The 19,459-nt window shown below is 40.7% G+C and overlaps 1 protein-coding gene across 1 annotated transcript in view; it reads right to left on the bottom strand.

Annotated features, from left to right (window-relative positions):
• The window catches only part of PLD1 (phospholipase D1), a 200,104-nt gene extending 194,283 nt beyond the window's left edge, over positions 1-5,821 (bottom strand). The window contains exon 1 of the mRNA XM_059163476.1: positions 5,691-5,821. The gene's annotated coding sequence lies outside the window, so the exon portion shown is untranslated. The remainder of the gene's footprint in view (positions 1-5,690) is intronic.
• Between the last annotated feature and the right edge of the window lie 13,638 nt (positions 5,822-19,459).

Here is a 19,459-nt window from a genome sequence, read left to right as displayed (position 1 = left end):
TTCAGTTTGCTATTTTTCCTACTGTTAGCCCTTTTTACCAAATCTCCTACTTTGGGTTCTGCATATTCACACCACCTCCCTTCCATACATCTGGAGCTGTTTTCCTGCTGCTCTAAGCCATGGAACCCATATCCCAATCCATTGCTACCCCTCCAATCTCATTTCAAAGGACTCTTTCATCAAAACTTGGGTAGAGAACATTGCAGGGGAAAAGGCAAAAAAAAAAAAAAAGAGTACAGATGATAAATCACACAGACTGTTCACTCCACATCTACAAATGTATTTGTAAGAACAGTTAAATGGCACAATAGAACAAATAACTCAGTAAAACACCCATAAAAATCTTCTTTTCTGGAAATATCTATATATTTTGAATAAAATGAATCACACCATATTCCTTCATCCATTAAATGCACCTTTTCATTCAGTTCACAACTATGGTTCACCACAATGGACACTGGAGACACAATAATGTCAAAAACACAGGCTGTGGCCTCAAGAGCCTTCTCCTCTCGCAGGGAAGGTAGATAATAAAACAATGGCAAACCTAGTGATTCCAACATCATGCTCTGTATAAAATCTATGCATACGAAAATGATGTAAACAAAAACAGATTAGATGGGTAGGAAGATCCCAAGCAAAGGCCAAAGAGCCACCCCGTATCTCACTGTCCCCATTCTTTGTTGATTAACAATGGTTTTAAGCAACATTGAAGTCACTTCATGACAAACCAAAGGAAAAATAATTTTAACTCCGTTTGCATCTCGAAGGGCAGTAAGAGGTAACACACTAAAAAGCAGCCTTGTAGAAAGAGCTGGTAAGGTTTTCGCCCTGTCTTCTCATTCTTTGCACCCTCTTCTGCTCTCTCCTCTCTCTGCATTTGTTTCTACCTCCCTGTCCACCACTTTTCTTTTCCCATATTTATTCCTTATTCCCCCTCATTCAAACTTGGGGGAAAAAATCGCTGTTGGATACTGAACTTTGATGTCCCTGTTCTTAATATAAAGTTTGTCAGTTTATGCCCTTAGAGGCATCTCTCTCTCTCAACAGAAGGACCAACCAAATGAAGTTATTTTTATTTCCGTGTTGCTCTTGGCTGATTTTCTTTTGGGCATCAGAGGTTTTCAAAAGTTTCCCAACTCGAGATCCAAAAAACTCAAAAATGATTGAGTACAGAATGACGATTCCCTTTGTGCAGAGGGGAGCCCAGGGCCACAGGCATCAGCAACAACTGGGAAAGGAATCTGGGATCTGGAGCCCTAAGCAGCAAGACTTCCCATGGCCCACAGTTGGCCATAAGCTTCTGCTCTGTGCACCCCTGACATCACCCAGGATTTAATTGAGCAGATTAACTCCAGGATGGTCAAAATGATTATTAAAATACTGAAGCATTTTCCTCCCCTGATTGGTAAATATCCCCCACTCCACTCCCCTGCAAAAACAAAAAGCATATAAATGGCTAACAGACACATGAAAAAATGTTCATCATCACTAGCCATCAGGGAGATTCAAATCAATACCACATTAAGAAACCACCTTACACCAGTCAGAATGGTCAAAATCAACAAGACAGTAGACAACAAGTGTTGGAGAGGATGTGGAGAAAGGGGAACCCTCTTACACTGTTGGTGGGAATGCAAGTTGGAGCAGCCACTTTGGAAAACAGTGTGGAGATCCCACAAGAAGTTAAAAATAGCTACCCTATGACCCTGCAATTGCACTACTGAGTATTTACCCCAGAGGTACAGATGTTGTGAAAATAAGGGCCATATGTACCCCAATGTTCATAGCAGCAATGGCCACAGTTGCCAAAGTGTGGAAAGAGCCAAGATGCCCTTCAACAGACAAACGGATGAAGAAGATAGGGCCCATAGATACAATGGAATATTATGCCTCCATCAGAAAGGATGAATACCCAACTTTTGTATCAACATGGATGGGACTGGAGGAGATTATGCTGAGTGAAATAAGTCAAGCAGACAAAGTTAATTATCATATAGTCTCACTTACTTGTGAAGCATAAGCAATAACACAGAGAACATGGGGAGAAGGAGAGGAGAAGGGAGTTTGGGGAAATCGGAGGGGGAGACAAACCATGAGAGACTGTGGACTCTGAGAAACAAACTGAGGGTTTTGGAGGGGAGGGGAGGAGGGGGTTAGGTGAGACTGATGGTGGGTATTAAGGAGGGCACGTATTGCATGGAGCAGTGCGTGTGATGCATTAACAATGAGTCTTGGAACTCTGACAAAACAAAATAAAGTTTAAAAAAAATAGAAAACTGGAAAACAAAACAAAACAAAAAAACCACGAAAAAACAAAAAACACTGTGGCCTTTTCAGACCTTCCCAGGATCTCTATCCCAACCTTCTCAATCAGGAGGTAAGGCTTAATTAGCCCCAAAGAAGTTTTCCAGGACCTTGCCTTGGAAATACAGGTCATAACCAAACTCCCCCTTAATTTCCTCTTCTGAACAATAAGGGAGTCAAACTGATTTTCTGATTGCAATTATGTCAAATTTTTTCTCCCTAAGGACAAGGACAAGCTAGGAATATCACAACCTGAAAAAAGTTTCTTTGTTGGGAGGATGGAATCACAAGTTATAGGGCACCGGTGACACACCTGTGCCCAGATTCTGGGTGCAGGCCGCCAGAGATAGGACCCCAGGTCTGCCATATGCCAGCTGTATGATCTCTCTGTGCTTCCAATCACCTCATCTATGAAACAGACATGATATTTTTACCTCTTCACCAGGATTATTTTGAGGATTAAATGTGTTCACATTTGTAAAATGCACAGAAATAATGCCTGGCACATGGTAAGCCCTACATAAATGTTAGTTAAATAAAGCAATCATTTTCCTCTGTCCCTGCAATGTTTGTTTAATAAATTCAAAAATTAAGAAAATATAACAGCAGAAAGAGAAAAAAGAAACCCTGTGACATTACAAAACACTGACATACACTATGGTTGAATGACCCAGCACGAAACATCTGGGACCCAGATTTTACACTGCACTGTGAATTCAGGGAGACCAACACGCTGGAATGCATTCCCACCGCAGCCAAAGATGTGATCTGTACAACTCTTTTTCTAATCAGGAAAGTCACGGGCTTATGGGAAATGTAGGTTACAAGTTTCTCATTTTCACTCTGCAACAACACTTATCCACAGCCCAGCTGGAGAATAAGTTTTATTGTGTGGTGCTAAAACTTAAAGGATTGTAAACATACAACCAGGCTTGGCACAGGGACAGCTGTCTCCTGAACACAATGACTCAGACCAACTGTGAGTTTAAAGAGCCACATCTCCTGTGCTGAGTCCTCTAGCAGCAATGTTTAGTAAATACCGGGAGGGCAGAAGAAATTACTATACCCAACAGCTAGCTTGGTCAAAACTGCTTCTACTTATGAAAAAGGTGCGATGATCTGAGCTCAGGCATCATTAGATACATGCTACTGCACAGCTAAAGGAGACAGAAGTATTTGGATGTTCTGTGAGATATATTAAGGGGGAGGAAACAATCAAGAACAATAACTTTGTCCTGGACTCCTCCCGATTCCTCCCTCTCATCCTCCCTCTGGAAAGCTGAACTTCACCATAATTTTATATGCAAATTTAACTAGCTCACCAGCTCACCCGTATCTAGTGAAGTCACAGATCTTTCTTGATGGAGATAAGATTGACTAAACACAAACTGGCTGTGGCTTTTCACCTTTCCTCTTTAAAAGTGCATTTCTGTAAAGCTACGAGAAGGATCTCAAACTCTGCTTCCTGAGAAGACCAAAGCCTGCAGCACAATCATGGCCATCAAAATATTCTGGAAACCCTAGAAGAAAGACAAACAGTGTTCTGTGGGTGGACAGCGGGGATGGAAGCACAATGAGAAGCACGTAACGCGGCTGATCTGTATGCTTACAAATGGCTAACGGGGCAAATTTTATGTGATATATTTACCACAATAAATATAAAACAACTTTAAAAAACTCTGTAAGTTCAAGGTAAACGAATATCATAATAAATTCTCATTAAGAAACCCACACTTGGGGGCACCTGGGTGGCTCAGTGGGTTAAGGCCTCTGCCTTCGGCTCGGGTCATGATTCCAGGGTCCTGGGATAGAGCCCCACATCGGGCTCTCTGCCCAGCAGGGAGCCTGCTTCCTTTCCTCTCTCTCTGCCTTTCCTCTCTCTCTGCCTGCCTCTGGGCCTACTTGTGATCTCTGTCTGTCAAATAAATAAATAAAATATTAAAAAAAAAGAAAGAAAGAAAGAAAGAAACCCACACTTGGCCATCAGACAACTCCCAAAGAGCAGGTTCTCCCACTATCCCATTTTAAGTGAATCAACAAACCTAAATGAGCTTTATACCGCACTTATCACTGTGAGTAATATCTACTGACATCAGGGACAAACATGGTAAAAACACACCTTCCTCAAATCCTTAACTACCCTGCTTCTTGTATGGATTGTGTTATACTGGATCCTGGAAGGGCACACTGGGAGTTCACACAATTAGCTGAAAGATCCCCAAACAACATTTAAACGCTGTAGACAAATTCAAGTTAAAAGCCAATGTACAGATTCAATTATATGTATCTTACAAAACATTTAATACTGAAAGATCTTTATTCAAACAGGCAATGTGTAAATGTGGTTTCTGTGAACAGCTCAAGCTGTCGATTCTTTTCATTCTTTAGGCTTTCATCACATCACCATTAATTAGCCCTTTTAACAAATCACAAAGGTCTCTGGGTACCTAGTCCTCCAAAAGCCCTCAGAAGGCCCACAAGGGGTTATCTCAACTGAAGTTGGCAGACCTGGCAGATAAAAGTTAATGGAACTCTCCCTTCTGGGGAAAGACCTAGAGATGATCAAACACAGAAACAAACCATGTGGTCTTAAGCATCCACCTGCATCTAGTACTTGCCAGAGTAAGTAAAGAAGGCAATAAACCGAGACTTGGAAAATAGCGATAGCTCTGGACTGATTGTACAAGGGCAGTTCTGAAGGGCATCACAAGATCCTATCCAACGCTGGGAGCACCCCGCTCCTGGATCCGAGACTGAGGTCCCAAACACCTCGAGGTGAAGAGAGACAAACGAGCCCTTTAACCTACGTCCCGCTCCCGGCCCGCTTGCCCTTGCCCCACCCCACCGTCACCACCTCGTGGGCGCACAGAGTAGCTGCGTGCCCACACGCCCAGGGCCATGCATCTGGAAGGCTGGGCTCTAACGGAGCGCAGCACTTCCTGCTTGGTCTGGGATGCTGGTCCCCTAGCGCCGCCATCCCCGTCATCCCGGCGCAGGGCAGGACCCGGGGCCACCGGCCCCACGGCACAGGCGTGGCCCACGGTGCATCCCGAGGCACGCCCCCATCTTCCCTAAAGCCCGCGCGCCTCTGCGCTCCAGGCAGCGCCCATCCGCGGGAAAGCGCGCCGAAGTTGGCTCGCGTCGACTCCGCGAGCCCTGGGCCCGAAGGCGCGCACGGGAGGCCCCCGACCCCAGGGAGGCTGGTCCCGCGGGGCCGTCCGAGGCTGGCGCCCGCCGCCGACGCCTCCGCCAAGGTCCCGTCCGAGCTGGGCGGGGAGCGGCCGGCTGCCCGGAGGCCGGCGGGAGGAGGGACGGAGGGCTAGGGCGGCGGAAGCCAGACGCCTGCGGCAGCCTGGCGCGCCCTGCGGCGGCGCGGCTCCTACCTGTAGGGCGAAGGCGGCCGCGGGCACCTGCGCGGTGACTGCGAAGTCTCCGGGCTCGGGTGCAGCTGGCACCGCTGGAGGCGCGGAGGCGGGGAGGAGGGAGGGCCTGAGAGGGGGCTGCGCCGCGCCGCGCCGCGCCGCGCCGCCGCCCGGAACTCGCCGCCCGGATTCGCCCGGGCCTGGCAGGGGTGGAGCGAGGCGGTGGCGGGTCCGTGTGCGCCGCGGCGCAGGCTGGCCGTCCCCGCGGGCCAGGAGGGCTCCGTCGGCGCGGCCTGTGTCCTTGTTTCCGTTTCTTCTTCTCTGTCCTCCCCGAGTTACTTGACTCAACCGTGTCATCCTACGGGATGTTCACTAGCATTATTGTTACTACTTTCAGGAACTCTCAACCCACCAAGTGCCCAGGCACTGTTCCAGGAGCTTTGCCTGTGTTACTCTCCTCTCATCTACTGCAGCCAGGAGCCACAGGGGGCCCACTCTGCAGGCAGGGAAACACGGGTGGAAAAGGTGAAATGACTTGCTTGAATTGACTGAGTTAAGAAGTAGGAGGCTTGATGACATCACCTATAAGCCTTCTTCCAACTTCCCAGACTGGTGTTACTGCTAATTTATAGGTAAGGAAACGGAGGCCCAGAAAAGCGAAGAAACCAGCGTAAGGTCACACAAATTTAGAGAATACTGGAATTTGTGCCTTGATGTCTAAAACGCAAGCTAATTCAGAAATATTAGCATAAAATAATAGGTTGGGAGTAAAACATGGAAAATTCCTATTCTGCCCATGAAACTGTACAAATACAGCAATTTTTAGGTTTTTAGTCCACCTAGAGTAAAGTCTTAAGAGAAAGAGAACCTGTTGCCTTGTGGCTTGATGAGCAGGCCTTTTGGAGTATGGTTTTGACTCTAAGCCAGCTCCAGCCTCATTACATAATATTACATTCGGCCAAGGCCAAAGGAAGCAATCCCTCCACGTACAGCAAACTGTTAATAACGAAGGCCACTTTAGAGAACTTAGTGGATATGCACAGCTGAGACAGGCGGACTTACATAATGTCTTCCTGCAAACATGGAACTACATGAAATGAGAAATATAATATTCCAGTCCAGGGAAAGGAAGGGGGGGTGAAATTGCAGTCTGGAACTCTTTTTCCTGTAACCTATAGTTGCTCATCCCTCCCAAGACTACATTTTTTTCTCTTGAGCACATCTTTTCCTAATGATAGGAGAGTCACACAATCGTCACTCTTTCCTTGTTGACAGAAATGATTGATGTCTTTTACATCCTAGGATACTGACAGATTTTTACAATTAAACACATGGCCCTCTGACCAAACAGAGTATTGCCTAAGGAGAGTTTGGCTGGTGTAAGACAGGCATATTACTGAAAGGCGGATGCTCTTTCCTCCTCTTCTTTCTCAAGTTTTATTAGTCACAGATGATTTGGTAAGTATTCTACACACAATTAACTGCACTCTTACAAGCTTGTCTTGAGAAATTAGAATACTTTTGATTGAGAAGCAGCAGGCTATAAAAACTGCATCCCAAACCTAAAACAATAGGTCTTTCTATTAACTATGATTAAAAATAAAATTAAGTGCACTGCCAATAATTGAATTTCTGCTTCCCTGTGCTAGAGGAATCAAATAGTAAAAGGCCGTTATGGACTGCCAAAGAGAAGTTTTAGATATGGTATGATTCTGTATGTAATCCTTTCCATTTTCCTGAGTGATTTGGTGATTGGTGGTGGTTGCTGTTATTTTCCCAAATCTTGCCTATCTTCAGAGATGTGAAGAAAAAAGTGACAGCAAAATCCTATTATATATGCATGTGGATACACATTTGACATTTTTATCAGACAAATGATATTCTAAATCCTCTTTAATTTTCATCTTTTCTTCTCAGTATAAAAGAAATATATGCCCATTTTTATTAATTTCTACATTTCTATTTTACAAAAATAGAGAGTTTTGGAGATGAGATGACAGAAAACAAATACTTTCAATTAAAATTACCTCTAAGCCCCCCAACATATCACCCCATTGTTAACATTTTGATGTATTCCCTTCTTGTTCGTTCTCAAACCATAAACAAATTTTTATTATAAAATTAGCACCATGCTATACAAGTTAGAATCTTGCTTGTCTCACTGCTTCAGTATTTATGAGTATTTTTTACTGTGACTAATTTTTTAAATATAATTTTTAGTGGTTGAAAAATGTTCCAGCCATTTTTTAATCTATTTATCTATTGATGGCTTTGAGGATGTTCCAGACCTTTGGGCAGTTTACAAACATGCTAGAATGAACACTGTAAATACCAATCTTTGTTGAGATCTCTAAATTCCTAGGAGAGACTCCTTAAAGTGGAATGACTGGGTCAATGTTTATAAACATTTCAAAGCTCTGTGAGATATTGCAAAGATACTTTCCAATCATTAAGTATCATTTGCCTATATTAGAAAATGTGATGGATCAAAATCATATCTTGTTTTAATCAGCCCTTACTCAATAACAATAATGATGAACACTTTTTTCATGTTTCCTTCTACTATTGACTGAGAATGGTATATTAGTGTCCATTCCCTGTTTTTTTATGTAATATTATTGCTTTTTTTTGTTAATTTGCATTAATGCTTTTAAGAGAAACATTATTTATACATACATATACATTACTTATAGAACAGTCTATAAAATATAATGATTATTAATACACATATCATTTATAGATTGCTCTATAAAATTTGCATACCAGTGTGCTCCCCCAGATTTTCCCTCATGGTATTTCTTTATATGTAACATTGTTGCCCAAATCATCGAGGTCAGTTTGGGATGCTCAGCATCTATCATCTTTTAGAATAGACCCATTTTCTCTCTTTTTCTTTTTTTCTGTAGAGAGAAAGGGAGGTGAGACAGAGACAATCTCAAGTAGGCTCAATGCCCAGCATGGAGCGGGATGCAGGGCTTGAGGTCATGACCCTGAGATCATAACCTGAGCTGAAATCAAGAATTGGGCGCTTAACGGACTGAACCACCCAGGCACTCCTGGTAGTTCCATTTTCTTATAGAGCACCCTTTCCCAAATGTGTATAGTCTCAGTAAGAGAGCAGTTTGGGGCAGCCGTCTCTAAGGCAAAGGGCAGATCCTTTCTCTGACTCCCACCACCACTCCATTTACTCCAAAAGCCAGGTGGACGGAATCTCAAGGAATGAGGAAGCAACCAGATGCTGTGTGGGGTAGAACTCACTGAGCAGAGGCAGAAGCAGCTCCAGCAGCAGATTTGCCCTGACCAGGGCAACCCACTGAGAAACAGTTAGTTTCCAACTTCCTGATTTTTTTGTTTTTAACCTTCTGCACTTCCTTAGCATTTGCTGTCCCCAGCATTGCCTTAAGTCTGTGGGCCCCCAGTGCTCTTTTCTTTCAGGTGGCAAGCGTCTGTGTGCATTGTTTGCCTCACTGACATAACCTGTGTGATTTCTGAGTCTTTCAGTCCACCTAAGAGTCCCCCGATTAGCAACCATTCACTCCATTTATAAACACTTAATTATTAATGCTAATTAACTAACCATAGCACATAGCTACTCTAAAAACACAGATACAGAGGAAGGTATTTTATCCTTGATCACCTACTGACATAAATCAATTCAGCCATCATAACAGTGACAGAAAGATGAGAATAGTGTGGTTATCAAGACTTAAATTTTTTTTAAATGCATGACCACGACTAGGACCAAGGGGCTCAAGAGAGAATGAGGAACAGAGTACACGTTACCAAGGTATGTCAAAGCTCCGTGTGTCTATATCTTAATCTTAGCTCTCTGTGGATCCTTCATGTTCTGTAATTTCTCCCAGCAATGTTCAGCTTGTGGGCTGTCTAGTCCATGACTCTTTAAAAAGGGGCCACCCTTGACACCTCAGCTCCAGCTGAAACACCTGAGATGAAGCTTCTCAGTTGCCCTCAGCCTGTCCCTTTGAAGGGTTTTCTTATCCAAAAGTTGTTAAATAAATCTAATAACTTTTTTAAAATATCTCTGTGTCTTCAATGTTTACTTAATGTTCAAAATGGTACTGATTGTCGGGCACCTGGGTGGCTCAATTGCTTAAGCGTCTGCCTTTGGCTCAGGTCATGATCCCAGGGTCCCCATCAGGCTCCCTGCCTAGCGGGGAGCCTGCTTCTCCCTCTCCTCCCCACTTGTGCTCTCTCCTGTTCTCTCTCTGTCATTGTCTCTGTCCCTCTCAAATAAATAAAATCTTTAAAAAATAAATAGAATTCTACTCATTTTCATGGATTTGTACATATGTATAAGGTGTGATTATTAAATAAGAAAACATACAAAATAACTTAAGAGTGAATATTTGTTTAGAACAATACAAGTGTATGTCAACTGATGGCTGCAACTGTATTGGAGTAAACTATAAAAGCAACTGTACTCATTTTCCCATAAAATCCAGAAATGGCACAGTAAAAACTGATCCCAAGAAAGTAATGGCTTTAGGAACCCATAATAAAGAAAAACAACCTTTTTCCCCCAAAACCAGCTCTATCTAAATATACTAATATATTTTTGTCTTTTAGACTTAACATCAAATACAAGTGTTTCTCCATTCATTTGTCCTGAATACCTACTATATTGCAGGTCCTGTTATAGGAGCTGAGGATACTGCCTGAACAGAACGGAAGACTCTGTCTGTCTGCCTGAATGGAAGTCAGTCTGTAGGCAGACAGACCTGAAATATAGAGGAGAGACTGGTACCGTGGAGGACTATAAACCAGGGTAATGAAAAAAGCTTCACTGGTGGGGTTGGGGGAGACAGGGAAGGCTTCCCGGATAAGGTAACATTAGAGCAGAACGAAAGGAGCAAGGCTTGCAGATGCCTGAGGATAGATCATCTAGGCAGAGGGACTAAGGAGGTACAAAGGCCATGAGACGGACATGTGTTTGGTGTTTTCAAGGAAGGCTAAGGAGGCAAAGGTGAACAGAGTGCCGTGAGCAAGGAGAAAAGTAACAGACTGAAATCACAGGGGAAACAGGGAGCCAGTCTCTAAAAGGAAGAAACCTGAATTTAATGTCAGTTGATGTCGAAAGCTTCAGGCCAAAGAATGTCGTGCTCTGACTTCTGTTTCAGAAGGGCCACACAGACTGCTGCGTGGGGAATAGACCCCACGGGGGGTGAAGGTCGAAGCGTGAAGACACAGCAGCTGCCCAAGAAGGGGTGGACTTGAGCGAGAGTCGGGGAGGTGATAGAAGTGGTCAGATTCTGTATCTTGGTATAGGAAGGAGAGAAACCAATATTCAGAAAGCCAGATATTCAGGATGAGCCTAATATCCACTACTTTTCCCCAATATTAAAAAGTTCATGGGGAGACGAATTAGTGAAGCCATCGGTGGGGCCAATTAGTTTCATTCATTTTGCAATTTTTATTTTCAGTGAGGCAAATGTTCTATTTGTTTGTGAAATGAAAATTTGAGCTCTTAGAGTTTACCCCTGTAGAACTTAGTTCTACCACCTTTAGTCCCGTTCCTGTCCCGTACATATTCCTATTTTAAAATTACAGACAGATTTCTTTCCCGTCAAGTTCTTTACTCAGCCTTCACCTATATAAACATACAACCAATTCAGCCTCTTCATTCCTAACTGCAGTGCTGGTTGAAATCAGATATGACATCTTTAGTCTCAGAATCATCTAGCATCAGAACCCTTCTCCTCCATTATAATTAGCATTCTTTGCATTCTTTAAGAAAAATATTTCTGCAAACACTTGTTTGGTTTTATACTTTCCTAGTTCAATTTAGATTTAGAAAGTTATGTCTGTCATACCAGCAAATGTTTTTGCTTAGAACAGAAATAGAAGGACTTGTTATAAAAGGTTTCTTTAATGGTAGTAAGAAAGGCGAAACTTTCCAGGGTGAAAGCCACTTGGAGCCTGCCTATGTGCCTTCTAATTTATAGAACCTCCAGAGAATTTTGGAAGTGTTTTCTTGGTAAACAGTTGCCAGCAGCTAAAGGGGTTGGGAAACATTTTCGTCTCCCTGCATCTTTTTCATTTTCTAGAAGTGCAATCCTAGGGATAGACACTCACTCTAAATTGTTGCTGGCATAGGATCTCACACTTGTACAGTCTGTTGAATCAGATGGGCACTTCCAAACTCGTGTCTTTGGGTAGTTTGTAAGGCCAGTCAGGACACCCCTATGCTCACACCCCAGATAGAGCAAAAGCAGCTCTCAAAAACCTCTTAGCTCACACTTCAGTTGAGCTCAGAGTATTTCTGTGTAAAGACAAAGTGGAATGAATGAATGAACGGTTTCTTTATCAGGGACAATTTATTTGGCTTACTTTTTTTTTTTAATATTTTATTTATTTATCAGAGAGAGAGAGAAAGAGGGAAAGAGAGCGAGCACAGGCAGACAGAATGGCAGGCAGAGGCAGAGGGAGAAGGAGGCTCCTTGCCGAGCAAGGAGCCCGATGTGGGACTCCATCCCAGGACGCTGGGATCATGACCTGAGCCGAAGGCAGCTGCCCAACCAACTGAGCCACCCAGGCATCCCTTTGGCTTACATTTTAACTTTGGCTTACAGACCCTCTGCCCAAAGATGTAACTGTGCTATCCTTATAACAACAAAAAAAATCAGGGGACAAATTTCAGAATTATAGATCCTTAATATAAAAATACAATAAGAAAGAACCTTGCATAACATCAAAAATACTTTCGAATTCTTTACTCATCTCCTGTTCACTGCTGGGAATCTGCACAGGCCCATGGGCTCCAACACCCTTAGGACCAGAAAAAAATAGGATATTCAGAATTTTATAAATTTGGGAAAATTCATATAGCATATATTATATTCACCCCCAGCAAGCCCTGGGATTGCACCCCATAATTGAACCCCTTATAGTTTTGCAGCAAAAGATGTAATAAGCACACTGCACGTAAAAATGAACACACTTGATAGTCTTTTTTTGGGAGGGGGAAGATTTTATGTATTTATTTGATAGAGACACAGTGAGAAAGGAAACACAAGCAGGGGGAATGGGAGAAGGGAGAAGCAGGCTTCCTGATGAGCACGGAGCCCGATGCGGGGCTCAATCCCAGGACCCTGGGATCATGACCTGAGCTGAAGGCAGACGCTTAATGACTGAGCCACCCAGGCATCCCAATACTTGATAGCCTTAAACCAATGCAAATCAGGTTTTGTTGTCAAGTGAGTTATGAACAAAACTTGGTTTTCAGAGTTTCTTGAGTTTTAGAATTGCAAATAAGGCATCAGGGGAACCTGAATTAAAACAGAACTGAACAGACTCTTCAGTCAAAGAACACTTTAAAAGCCTTTTCCTACTCTCACCAATTCATTCTGTATCTTAAAGAACAGTATTTTCTTTTCAACTAATCAGAGGTTAGTGGTTTTTTTTTTTTTTATAGTTTTTACAGTTTTAACAATTGTTTTTAGCAAGGAGAGCCAAAACCCATTTGATAGTCATTTGGGGGAAGATTTCTAAAATAAATTCATAATGTCTACCTCCAAGTTTTTTAAGTGGGCAGATATGAGCATTTTTACAGGTGGCATGTTTTTCTCAAGCCAATCAGGAAGGAAGCACTTGCAAAGGTATGTTATCATTACGCTCACACCACAGTCCAACTTTCCTTCAAAAGTAGAAACTCCCACTTGTGATCAAAGGAACACTTTCATTTCGGAGGTATAGGGTGTTTTAAATTTCTGCTGTCCCATAACAGAATTGCTAGGCACTCGTTATCCTAGAAAAGACAGAATGTGAACACTAATGTTTTTTAAAAATAAGAACATGTAGTTCCTTTATGTTGGACAATTCTGCAAAGTACTCAGCCATGATGAAATTGAAGACCTTGTCCAAGATACAGAATGTTTTCAACATCATTCATCATCTACTTAGAACAGTGAATAGTTTACAATAGCTTAAAGCCCTGGCTTTTATACTATTATCTCTATCAGCGACATCTTATAACGATTTGTACACTTCTAGCTTCACTTCCTTTGCTGCAAGAACTTCTTACCTCTGAATGATGCAGTGAATAAACATATTTTTGAAGCTATTTATGTATCTCTATCCCAGAATACAAATTTTATTCCAGACAAAGCAGTTTTCCTGTCAGTGGTGACATTGACACAGTTTTTCCAATAAACATTGTTTTTATTATGGAATTCATATATGTTGGGAATATATATTTTCTCTGTTGGTACATCTTTCCATTATTCAGCAGCTCTCAGCCCCTATCAGAACAACACACCCTTTGTATTGTGGTAACAACCTCTTTATTATCTTGAAATGGAATTAATTAATCATTTCAAAAATCACATATAATGTATTGGCACTAAAAGAGAAGAGAAAGTAAGTTATAGTGAAATAGACTATCTCTCAATATGTAAAATTCTCAAACAACATCAGAAGACATAAGTAGAAGGATCAGATGTTGGTATTACCTGCAGTGAATACATTTTTTAAAAGATTTTATTTATTTATTTGACAGAGAGAGATCACAAGTAGGCAGAGAGGTAGGCAGAGACAGAGTGGGGAGGGCAGGCTCCCCCGCTGAGCAGAAAGCCCGATGCAGGGCTCAATCCCAGGACCCTAGAGTCTTGACCTGAGCTGAAGGCAGAGGCTTTAACCCACTGAGCCACCCAGGCACCCCTATAGTGAATACATTTTTATTTAAGACAGATTTCCATCTAATTATGGTCTACGTAATTGCTCCTCAAGTTTTGATGTGTATATAAGTGACCTGTGGTTCTTGTTAAAATATGGATTCAGATTTCACAGGTCTAGGACTGAGCATTTCTAGTAAGTTTGCAAGTGATTACAGTGCTACTGGTCTCCCCAGAGCTGGACATCTTGAATAGGGAAGGTCAACATAATTGCTTTATGCTGACAATTGAATGTGACAGTTACAACTGTTGACGGATAAAGGTGTTGACGGTTAAGGTGTTGCTGTGAGTGACATAATTTTCCAAATAGCCTCAAATCAGCTCAGGTCAGATTTTGCTGCCAAGTCAGTTACAGGCAATCAGCCTATAACTGATGAATGAACGAGAATTATGGGGAAACAGCTTTTAGCAAAGTTCCAAACAAAGTACAGTTTTTCCTCCATTTGTACACTGGTTACTCCAAAAATGCAGTGTCTATGAAAAGTATGCAAGCAATATTTTATATTTATATGTAAAAAAGTTTAGGTTCTAGGCTATTAGCAGGCTTGTTGCTTACATGAATGTCCAATGAGACCTTTGGAAGTTGTGTGGGACAAGGGACAGCTCTTCATTGTAAAAAACCATCCCACACATAGCAAACTTCTAGAACTCCCAACTTCTACCCATTACATGTCAGCAAGTGACTCCCAGTCACTGTTGATAAAAACCGCACCCCCGCCCCCAATTTCCAGAATATTCCAGTGAAGCAGGCAGTATGACCTCTGTTGATGGACCACCACTGCTTAAATGAAACTCAAAAATTACTTTTAGCATTTAATTCAAGTGGAATCCAACAGGAACCCAGACATTATAGAAACATTCATTCTTTCCTCCAACTGTGTAGCAAACCTCTCAGTGTAATTTGTTCTAACACTTGTTTCTCAAATTCTTCCACAACTTAATTTATGCCTCTTCCACAATTATTTGCTGATGTTTGTGGCCTCACATTATTTTAATTATTTTTACTTCAAGAAAAACGTGAGGGATGCCTACATCTATCAAAATGTCTTATTGAAACAATTTTCTCCTTGCGGCACCTGGGTGGCTCAGTTGATTAAGCATCTGACTCTTGATTTCAGCTCAAGTCATGATCTCAGGGTCCTGAGATACAGCCCTGTGTACCCCCTCTGCCCTTGGCGATGGAACCTGCCTAGGATTCTCTCTCCCTGTCCCACAGTCCCACCCCTTGGCCCCACTCATGTGCTCGCTCTCATAATCAAACATATTAATTAATTGATAAGATTTTTCTCATTAATAAAGTAATAAGAATTATTCATTGTATGTGCATTATACATTAATTAATATATTGATATAAATTTCATTAAATATAAATTCTATTATTGGTATATATTAATATATAATTAATATATGTTAATTGTAATGTATAAATGTCATTAACAAATAATTTAATCTTTTATTCCTACTCTTCTGAAAATTGCAAGACAATTTCCTTTGGGTAGTACAGTTTAATGTTTGTTCTCAGAAATTCTGATTTCTAAGTAACAAACAAATAAATTATAGAGTGTATTCTTATGTTAATCTTCTTTCAATTAACTGTAAGAAAATTTCTGTAAGCTTCAATCTTATGCAAATAGGTTGATTAATATATAGTATATACAAACCTAGGAATCTTTTCTCGTCACTTTGTTTACAAAGCCAGAACTTTAAGAAGTCAGTTAGGCTAACACTTAATAAAGATTGATATTTGCAGTAAATGTTCAAATGCAATTTCAGTTCAATAGTTAAAAAATGAGAAATATATTAACTTCATTTTTTTTCCTTTGAGCTTTGTTTTTATATAATTAAGCTAGCTGTATACCAATTACAGCATATGGATAGTAAGCAACATAGCTTTTTAATTTTACACTAATTAAATATGGATCACCCAAATTTTGCATATAACTATTGAACAATAATTATTGAACAATGAATAAGTTAAAATCTGTTCAAAGAAATAAAGAAAATGAAGCAACTAGTTATGTACAAGGGAACACCCATAAGGCTATCAGCTGATTTTCCAGCATAAAGTCTGCAGGCTAGAAAGGAGTGGCACTGTATAGTCAAAAGTGTGGAAAGGAAAAAACCTTACAGCCAAGAATACTTAGCCTGGCAAGGTTATTATTCAGAATTGAAGGAGAGGGAAAGGGTTTCCCAGGCAAACAGAAGTTAGAGGAATTTATCACAACTAAGCCATCCTTACTGGCTTAAGTGGGAGGAGGGGGGAGCATAATTAGAAAGAAATTATGAAAGACAAAATTTCATTGGTAAAAGCAAACATTTAGTAAAAGTAGTGGTTCGATCACTTGTAAAGCTTCTATGGCATTTAAAAGACAAAAGTGGTAAAAACAACTATATCTATAAAATTAGTTAAAGAGCCAACATTGCTTTCCACTCCCATAATACCTCTCACTCTTCCTTTCCAAGCAGGGGCCTGACAGAATGGCTCCTGCAAAGAAGCCTATTCTATTACCAGTGACGTCGTAGTGACCAGAGAATACACCATCTGCATTCACAAGCATATCCATAGCGTGAGTTTCAAGAAGTGTGCCCCTTGGGCACTCAAAGAGATCCAGAAATTTGCTCTGGAGGAGGTGGGAATTCCAGATGTGTGCATTGACACCAGGCTCAACAAAGCTGTTTGGGCCAAAGGAATAAGGAATGTTCCATACCGCCTTCGTACAGTTGTCCAGAAAACATAACAAGGATGAAGATTCATCAACAAGGTCTACACATTGGTTACCTGTGTATCTGTCACCACTTTCAAAAATTTACACACAGTTAAAGTGGATGAAAACTAATCATCAATTTGTCAAATAAAGGCAAAAAATTAAGGAATACACAAAATAAAAAATGTAAAATATGACATCAAATTCATAAATTGTGGTTGGGGAAGTAAAAATCTAGTGCTCTTAGAATGTGTTTGAACTTAAGCGATTTAAAATAGACTGCTATCTATAGAATATTATCTATGAACCTCATGGTAACCACAAACTGAAAACCTATAATAGATAAACAAAAAGTAGCCTGGGTAGCTCAGTTGGTTAAGCATCTACCTTTGATTCAGGTCAGAACCCCAGGGTCCTGGGATCGAGCCCCACATCAGGGTCCCTGTTCCTCGGGGAATCTGCTTCTCCCTCTCCCTCTGCCTGCCGCTCCCCCTGCTGTGTGCTCTCTCTCTCTCTCACTCTCTATAAAATAAATAAAAAAAATATTTTTAAAAAATAAAAAGAAAGGAATCAGAGAATATTATTAAAGAAAGTCATCAAATCACAGAAGTAGAGAGCAAGAAGAGAATGGGGAAACTACAAAAATAACCAGAAACAATGAATAAAATGGTAACAAGTACCATTTGCTAAGTACATATTAGCAATAATTATTTTATATGTAAATGGACTAAATGCTCCTATCATATGCTCTATATCAAAGATATAGACTGACTAAGTGGTTAAAAAAAAGCAAGACCCGTCTATATGCTGTCTACGAGACACTCACTTCAGACCTAAAGACACATACAGACTTGAAAGTGAAAGGATGGAAAAAGATTTCATGCAATAGAAGAAAACTAACAAAACAGCTGGAGTAGCAACAGTTATATCAGACAAAATAGATTTTAAAACAAACTAGCAAGAGACCAAGAAGGGCATTACATAATGATAAAGGGATCAATCCAATAAGAATATATAACAATTATAAATACCTATGCACCCAACGTTAGGAGGACCTAAATATGTAAAGCAAATATTAACATGAAAGGAGAAACCGACAGTAATACAATAATAGTAGGGGACTTTAAGACCCCACTTACATCAATGGATAGATCATCCAGGTGGAAAAGTAATAAAGAAACGGTGGCTTTGAGCAATACATTAGAAGCAGATGAACTTAACAAATGAATACAGAACATCCCATCCCCAAACAACATAATATACATTCTTTTCAAGTGCACCTGGAGTGTTCTCCAGAATAGATCACGTTAGGCTACAAAAGAGTCTCAATAAGATTGAAGTCATATCAAGCATTCTGACCACAGCAGTGTGAAAATTAGAAATCAAATAAAAGAAAAAAAAAAAAAAAGGAAAAACAAACACATAGAGACTAAACAACATGCTACTGAACAGTCAGTGGGTCAATGAAGAAATTAAAGAGAACATTTCTAAAATACCTGGAGACAAATGAAAATGGAAACAGAACATTCCCAAATCTTTGGTACAAAACAAGAGCAGTTCTTTTATTATTATTATTATTATTATTATTATTATTATTAAAGATTTTATTGATTTATTTGACAGACAGAGATCACAAGTAGGCAGAGAGGCAGGCAGAGAGGGAGGGGAAAGCAGGTTCCCCGCCAAGCAGAGAGACCGAGGTGGGGCTCGGTCCCAGGACCCTGAGATCAGGAACCAAGCTGAAGGCAGAGGCTTAATCCACTGAGCCACCCAGACACCCCACACAACAAGAGTAGTTCTAAGAGGGAGGTTTACAGTGATACTGCCCTACCTCAAGAAACAAGGAAAATCTCAAACCTTCTAGCCTTATACCGAAATTAATTAGAAAAAGAATAAAGCCCAAAGTTAGTAGAGCACTGTCTTTTTGTGTCTGGCTTATTTCACATACGGTAATGTCCTCAAGTTTCATGCATACTGTGGCATATTACAGAATTTCCTTCCTTTTTAAAACTGACTAGTATTCCATCATGTATATATTATTATTATATAATCATATGTGATATAATGCAGCATATTTTGCTTTTGGTAGGTTTTGTGTTTCTAGTTATTTGTTCATTTTATCTAGGTTATCTGATTTTTTGATGTACATTGTTTAGTATTCTCTTAAAATTCTGTTTCTGTAGAATCAATAATATTGTGCCACTTTGATCTCTGATTTTAGTAACTTGGGTTTCCCTTTTTTTTTTTCCTTTACTCCGTCTAGCTAAAAGTTGTCAACTTTGTTGATTTTTTCAAAGAACCAACTTTGATTTCATTGATTTTTTCCATTGTTTTTGTCATCTCTCTTTCACTGATCTCTGCTCTAAAGTTCAGCATTTCCTTCTTTCTGCTAGCT

The sequence above is a fragment of the Mustela lutreola genome, chromosome 2 (assembly GCF_030435805.1).
Source record: "Mustela lutreola isolate mMusLut2 chromosome 2, mMusLut2.pri, whole genome shotgun sequence".
Taxonomy (NCBI): domain Eukaryota; kingdom Metazoa; phylum Chordata; class Mammalia; order Carnivora; family Mustelidae; genus Mustela; species Mustela lutreola.
The sequence above is the reverse complement of the archived record's forward strand: the minus strand, read 5'-3'. Positions and strand labels throughout refer to the sequence as shown.